This window comes from Rhinoderma darwinii (genome assembly GCF_050947455.1).
Source record: "Rhinoderma darwinii isolate aRhiDar2 chromosome 11 unlocalized genomic scaffold, aRhiDar2.hap1 SUPER_11_unloc_16, whole genome shotgun sequence".
NCBI lineage: Eukaryota > Metazoa > Chordata > Amphibia > Anura > Rhinodermatidae > Rhinoderma > Rhinoderma darwinii.
This window is the reverse complement of record NW_027461847.1, coordinates 754,283-760,754: the sequence shown is the minus strand read 5'-3', so window position 1 is coordinate 760,754 and position 6,472 is coordinate 754,283.

The following is a 6,472-nucleotide window of genomic DNA, read 5'->3' as shown; positions in this document are numbered from 1 at the left end:
TCTCTAGTGTCCTGTCTGTGTCCGGGTAATGTACTGCTGGAGGAGCAGGTTCTGGGGTCTGGCCTGTGTCAGGTTATAGTTATACAGGTGGAGAAGTCTCTAGTGTCCTGTCTGTGTCCGGGTAATGTACTGCTGGAGGAGCAGGTTCTGAGGTCTGGCCTGTGTCAGGTTATAGTTATACAGGTGGAGTAGTCTCTAGTGTCCTGTCTGTGTCCGGGTAATGTACTGCTGGAGGAGCAGGTTCTGGGGTCTGGCCTGTGTCAGGTTATAGTTATACAGGTGGAGAAGTCTCTAGTGTCCTGTCTGTGTCCGGGTAATGTACTGCTGGAGGGGCAGGTTCTGGGGTCTGTCCTGTGTCAGGTTATAGTTATACAGGTGGAGTAGTCTCTAGTGTCCTGTCTGTGTCCGGGTAATGTACTGCTGGAGGAGCAGGTTCTGGGGTCTGGCCTGTGTCAGGTTATAGTTATACAGGTGGAGAAGTCTCTAGTGTCCTGTCTGTGTCCGGGTAATGTACTGCTGGAGGAGCAGGTTCTGGGGTCTGGCCTGTGCCAGGTTATTGTTATACAGGTGGAGAAGCCTCTAGTGTCCTGTCTGTGTCCGGGTAATGTACTGCTGGAGGAGCAGGTTCTGGGGTCTGGCCTGTGTCAGGTTATAGTTATACAGGTGGAGTAGTCTCTAGTGTCCTGTCTGTGTCCGGGTAATGTACTGCTGGAGGAGCAGGTTCTGGGGTCTGTCCTGTGTCAGGTTATAGTTATACAGGTGGAGTAGTCTCTAGTGTCCTGTCTGTGTCCGGGTAATGTACTGCTGGAGGAGCAGGTTCTGGGGTCTGGCCTGTGCCAGGTTATAGTTATACAGGTGGAGTAGTCTCTAGTGTCCTGTCTGTGTCCGGGTAATGTACTGCTGGAGGAGCAGGTTCTGGGGTCTGGCCTGTGTCAGGTTATTGTTATACAGGTGGAGAAGCCTCTAGTGTCCTGTCTGTGTCCGGGTAATGTACTGCTGGAGGAGCAGGTTCTGGGGTCTGGCCTGTGTCAGGTTATTGTTATACAGGTGGAGTAGTCTCTAGTGTCCTGTCTGTGTCCGGGTAATGTACTGCTGGAGGAGCAGGTTCTGGGGTCTGGCCTGTGTCAGGTTATAGTTATACAGGTGGAGAAGTCTCTAGTGTCCTGTCTGTGTCCGGGTAATGTACTGCTGGAGGAGCAGGTTCTGGGGTCTGGCCTGTGTCAGGTTATAGTTATACAGGTGGAGAAGTCTCTAGTGTCCTGTCTGTGTCCGGGTAATGTACTGCTGGAGGAGCAGGTTCTGGGGTCTGGCCTGTGTCAGGTTATAGTTATACAGGTGGAGAAGCCTCTAGTGTCCTGTCTGTGTCCGGGTAATGTACTGCTGGAGGAGCAGGTTCTGGGGTCTGGCCTGTGTCAGGTTATAGTTATACAGGTGGAGAAGTCTCTAGTGTCCTGTCTGTGTCCGGGTAATGTACTGCTGGAGGAGCAGGTTCTGGGGTCTGGCCTGTGTCAGGTTATAGTTATACAGGTGGAGTAGTCTCTAGTGTCCTGTCTGTGTCCGGGTAATGTACTGCTGGAGGAGCAGGTTCTGGGGTCTGGCCTGTGTCAGGTTATAGTTATACAGGTGGAGAAGTCTCTAGTGTCCTGTCCGTGTCCGAGTAATGTACTGCTGGAGGAGCAGGTTCTGGGGTCTGGCCTGTGTCAGGTTATTGTTATACAGGTGGAGAAGTCTCTAGTGTCCTGTCTGTGTCCGGGTAATGTACTGCTGGAGGAGCAGGTTCTGGGGTCTGGCCTGTGTCAGGTTATTGTTATACAGGTGGAGTAGTCTCTAGTGTCCTGTCTGTGTCCGGGTAATGTACTGCTGGAGGAGCAGGTTCTGGGGTCTGGCCTGTGTCAGGTTATAGTTATACAGGTGGAGTAGTCTCTAGTGTCCTGTCTGTGTCCGGGTAATGTACTGCTGGAGGAGCAGGTTCTGGGGTCTGTCCTGTGTCAGGTTATAGTTATACAGGTGGAGAAGTCTCTAGTGTCCTGTCTGTGTCCGGGTAATGTACTGCTGGAGGAGCAGGTTCTGGGGTCTGGCCTGTGTCAGGTTATAGTTATACAGGTGGAGTAGTCTCTAGTGTCCTGTCTGTGTCCGGGTAATGTACTGCTGGAGGAGCAGGTTCTGGGGTCTGGCCTGTGTCAGGTTAGTTTAGTAAAGGAGGAGCAGACTTGTGTCTTTTCTGTGCTGGGAAGTTGTAATACAGGTGGAGCAGACCCCGGTGTCCTGCCTGTGCCGAGTTATTGTAACATAAGTAGAGCAGAGTCTGGTGTTTCCTCTGTGCTGGGTTATTGTAACACAGGTGGAGCAGTTTCTGGTGTCTCCTCTGTGCCAAGTTACAGGCGGAAGACACTCCGACATCTTGTCTGTGCCGGGTTACCCTTCTGGGCTCTCTGCAGCTCCAGGTCGCCCCCGCATCGGACAATCAGCTTCCCGCACGTTAGACATTGTGGTAAAGAACCCTGTGATAGTGACAAGTGCCGGGAATACAGGGCACGAGCTCCCGCAGACACATTTCTCTTGTCCGATCACAGCGATGTGCAGATCGGCAGGACTATGGCAGAGATCCCGGGGCCTCCTCCCGGCTCCTTCCCAGCATCTCTGCCAGTGAAGGCTAGAAATGAGTAGGGGGAATGTCAGGGAGGGGGAAGTCACGTAGAGAGCCCGCTCGCCCGGCCGCTTCTGTTTCACTTAACATTACTCTTTAGATTTGGGGCAGATAGAGATTACACAGCAGTCGCGCTAGAAGCGGGAAAAGAGCGGCCGGTATTGTAAAATGAGCGTGAAATTCAAAATCTGAGTTAAGCCAATCAACGGGAGGGGGAGGGATTGGTAATGTGAATTTGCTGAGAGAAACGCCCCGGAAGTGACATGCATGACAGTTCTCTCTCTGGTCCACCCAAGGTCTATATAAAGACGCACCCCGCGGTTCTCGGTACAATAGTTCTCTTCAGCTCCAGCTTACGGGATGTCTGGTCGTGGTAAAGGAGGAAAAGGACTCGGAAAGGGCGGTGCCAAGCGGCACAGGAAGGTGCTCCGTGATAACATCCAGGGCATCACCAAGCCTGCAATCCGCCGTCTAGCTCGCAGGGGAGGCGTCAAACGCATCTCCGGTCTCATCTATGAAGAGACTCGCGGCGTCCTGAAGGTTTTCCTGGAGAACGTCATCCGTGACGCCGTCACCTACACCGAGCACGCCAAGAGGAAGACCGTCACCGCTATGGACGTGGTGTACGCGCTCAAACGCCAGGGCCGCACTCTCTACGGCTTCGGAGGTTAATTCCGCTCCTGCTCAGCTCCATCTTACACAACACAAAGGCTCTTCTCAGAGCCGCCACATCCTCTATAGATCAGCTATGATGTCTGCTGGTGACGGCTCGTGTATCTGAGCAGTGACCTTCTACTTCTATATACACGGGGGTAGGGGCTTCAGTATCACGTCGGTCTTCCAGTGAGGAGCCGGATATGTGGACTGCAGTGTGACCCCTAATAGCGTCTTAGAAGCAGCTGACTGAATTGGGTCTTAGACCAGAGAGTGTTAATCTGAAGGGAAAGAGTACCTTAGTGCTATACTTGCTGGCGAGTGATCCTCCGGCAGGAATACACCTCCTTGTAGCGGCGCTGCCGGGCGCCGTTTGTGCCGATGCCTGCATGTACACGAGTGGCAGAAACTCACCGCTGAATATCCGCTCAGTTGCTCATAGCGCTGTATAAGCGCACGAGCAGTGGATCAGACAGCGGACTTGCGGTGTTGCTTCTTCGGCGTCCAGCTTGCTGCTGGGCAACGTGCTTTCCGCAATCCTTGGAGAGAGGGCCAGTGTTTTCTTAGCTGCTGTCACTGCTACTAATGTTACCAGATTCTTACAACAAACAATAAATCTGTTACTGGGACCAACTTTGACACAAGTATCGGCTCGTATTGCTTCGTATCTCATTCTGCCGGACGGCTGGGATTAATAAGGCTGCTGGCAATAAATCTAGTAACCTCTAGTACTAATAATGACTCTGTCTGCTGTCCCTATATAGGACTCACTTTATTACAGTAACGCGTGCAGTTTCTTGCAGAGCAACATTTAGTGAGACGCATTCAATGAATGGAAAAGGAGAAACTGATGCAGCTGATACGGCATTTTACAAGAGCAAAACCCAATGTTGGAGGGGCCGTGTTTTCCAAGCTGCTCTCATTGCTACAAATGTTACCAGATTTTCAAAACAAACTAGCAATTTGTAGCACCAAGTTCCACATAAGTATGGACTTGCATTGTCTTGTATGTCACTTTGCCAGACTGCTGGTATAATCGCGCTGCTGGCAATGCAATGACAGGAAACAGAATGCACCTATTTCTACTTCGTACTAACACTGTGCGTTGTCTATACTTAGGACTCCCCTCATCCCACTAACGTATGAAGTTGCTGCAGAGTAACATTTACTGAGACGCATTCAGAGAATGAAAAGGACAACTTGATGCAGCTCTATTCAGAAGTAACATCTAATATCAGAGCTCCAATAGTGCGGTACTTGAGGGAGACGAACATTACAGCCCAGTTTGTCCCCTTTATGCCCCCACTTTTGATATTTGATTGATGTACCTTTCCCTTTTATTCCCCTTCATCTACGATAAGTCACAATGCTGAATGGGATTTGTTCATTAAATGGGGTGTTCTCTACATAGGGACCGTTCACCCCTTCCCTGTTAGGTAGAATATACCTCTAAGCTCGTTGTTTTATTGATCGATATTTTTTCTTAATTCGAGAGATCCTTTGATCCGTGCGCTTCTTTCCCTTCTCTTCCCCTCCCTTTTTCATTTGTTGACATTTAGTTGGTGGTGTACACCAGGGCAGAATTAGAAGCTAAGAGTCCTTGAGAGGAATGGTTTGTTACCCGAATAGCGTCTCCTGTGTATATAAAGCATTGCCGCAGACCCCTCGTAGGACTTATCCTTTGTAGTTTAGGAACTGCTCTTATCCGTACATGACGCGGGGATGGAATCTTAGCCTAAACACCTGGGATGATGGTGGTTATACTCCAGGAGGAGCGAATTGTGACAAAGCTCTTGAGACTGGAAGATATAATTTAAGACACTATGTAGTCGGGGGCGAGTTGTAGATCATGAACATGAATCACTGGAGTATATGTACTATTAATGTGTCCTGTACAGTATAGTTAGTGCACCAATGACAGCGCCATCATCTGCACGAGGCAGTAGTGAATGTATAGGTCATAAATAACGCAGAAGTTCTACACCATCTATCCACATTTAACCACAAAGGCTCTTTTAAGAGCCCCCCACATGGTCCTTAGAACAGAGCTCTCACCGCTGATCTCCGATATGTAAACGTTCTGCGCCAGATAAGTGGCTCTGCTTGTACAGAGATCTAGCCATATGTATTCATATACCGCGGGGTTTCACATTGAAGAGGAAGCCGTACGGTGGGTGTGTGTAGAACTTCTGTGTTACTCATGACCTATACATTCACTACTGCCTCGTGCAGATGATGGCGCTGTCATTGGTGCACTAACTATACTGTACAGGACACATTAATAGTACAACTACTACAGTGATTCATGTTCATGATCTACAACTCGCCCCCGACTACATAGTGTCTTATCAAAGGATCTCTCGAATTAAGAAAAATTATCGATCAATAAAACAACGAGCTTAGAGGTATATTCTACCTAACAGGGAAGGGGTGAACGGTCCCTATGTAGAGAACACCCCATTTAATGAACAAATCCCATTCAGCATTGTGACTTATCGTAGATGAAGGGGAATAAAAGGGAAAGGTACATAAATCAAATATCAAAAGTGGGGGCATAAAGGGAACAAACTGGGCTGTAATGTTCGTCTCCCTCAAGTACCGCACTATTGGAGCTCTGATATTAGATGTTACTTCTGAATAGAGCTGCATCAAGTTGTCCTTTTCATTCTCTGAATGCGTCTCAGTAAATGTTACTCTGCAGCAACTTCATACGTTAGTGGGATGAGGTGAGTCCTAAGTATAGACAACGCACAGTGTTAGTACGAAGTAGAAATAGGTGCATTCTGTTTCCTGTCATTGTATTGCCAGCAGCGCGATTATACCAGCAGTCTGGCAAAGTGACATACAAGACAATGCAAGTCCATACTTATGTGGAACTTGGTGCTACAAATTGCTAGTTTGTTTTGAAAATCTGGTAACATTTGTAGCAATGAGAGCAGCTTGGAAAACACGGCCCCTCCAACATTGGGTTTTGCTCTTGTAAAATGCCGTATCAGCTGCATCAGTTTCTCCTTTTTCATTCATTGAACGCGTCTCACTAAATGTTGCTCTGCAAGAAACTGCACGCGTTACTGTAATAAAGTGAGTCCTATATAGGGACAGCAGACAGATTCATTATTAGTACTAGAGGTTACTAGATTTATTGCCAGCAGCCTTATTAATCCCAGCCGT